This window comes from Arachis duranensis, chromosome 4 (genome assembly GCF_000817695.3).
Source record: "Arachis duranensis cultivar V14167 chromosome 4, aradu.V14167.gnm2.J7QH, whole genome shotgun sequence".
NCBI lineage: Eukaryota > Viridiplantae > Streptophyta > Magnoliopsida > Fabales > Fabaceae > Arachis > Arachis duranensis.
This window is the reverse complement of record NC_029775.3, coordinates 78,844,202-78,845,557: the sequence shown is the minus strand read 5'-3', so window position 1 is coordinate 78,845,557 and position 1,356 is coordinate 78,844,202.

Here is a 1,356-nt window from a genome sequence, read left to right as displayed (position 1 = left end):
CACTAGGGAGTATTAGGATTTGAGAGCTCTCTCTCTTAGTTTTGATTGCTGTTTTGGAATTTTGGATTGGGAAGGAAGGAATTCTGTTTCATTCCTGATTTGAGATTCATCTTGTTCTCTTACTGCATAACTCAATTTTCATTTGCTGTTTTAAATCTTCTTCTTCTGCAATCTGTTCTTTTAATTTTCTTCAACTTCTCTCTTGTTGGATCAAGGAATGACTTGAGATCTAGACTTGTTTTCTAGTCTCTTCCACTCCTGAGATCTTCAACATCCTTTTAATTGCTGCAAATTAAGCATTACTTTTCTGTTTTTAAATTCTTCAAGGCATTTTACTCTTTTGCTTAAGATCTACTGCAATTCAATTCATCTTTAGTTCTTCTGTTTATTGCAATTTACTTTCTCTTGTTTAATTTCTGAAATTCCAGCACCCACTCTCCTTTATATTTGATGCAATTTATATTTCTTGTCATTTAAGATTCTTGCAATTTACATTTCTTGCTCTTTAAGTTACTTGCCAATTTACATTCTGCAACTTTAAATTCATTGTCATTTACTTTCTGTTAGCTACTTATTTTTTCACAAAAATACTATCAAGTTTTTGGCGTCGTTGCCGGGGATTGATTAGATCAACAATGATTAAGTGGGTGAGAAGTCTAGATCAAGCATTTTCTTTATTTTTGTTTTCTGTTTTAGATTGAAACCAAGGTGTTTGAGTTATTGCCTCACTAAGAAATTCTTTCTCTGTGACATGAATTTCAAATTTCATTGATGTTTACAAAATACAAATGGAGTTCAACTCATCTTATGGTCAAACAAAATTTTATGGGATATCATCCACCATCACCAATATCTAATGATGGCTGGGAATATCACCAAGAAAATACACATTCTGAGCACTCCAACTCATGGAGATTTGCTTCAGAAAAACAAGATGAGCAAGAGAACCATATGGGATATTTCCTTCCACCACAAAATGATGCAAGTCATGATTCTGATGGTGGCTGGGAAGGAAATTCTAATGCTCCATATGATATTCATCCAAAGATATCATCACTTGACCATGCTTCAACAGAAAGCCCCTTTGAAAACTCACCACCCACACAAACTTCCATGAACCACTCAAGGTTCTCAAAGCTTGAGTCCATGCTCAAAAGATATGAGGAGAAGACAACGAAAGTTTGGAAAGAACAAGAAAACTCCCTCAAAAACATGGAAGTGCAGCTAGCTCAATTGGTCAGTGCAACGAAGAAGAAGGAAAAACAAGAGGAAGAGGCTACTGAGTCAAGTGGATTTTTAGTGAAGAAAAAAGAGGTGGTGGAAACATTTGAACCTGAACTTGCATATTCACAGAAG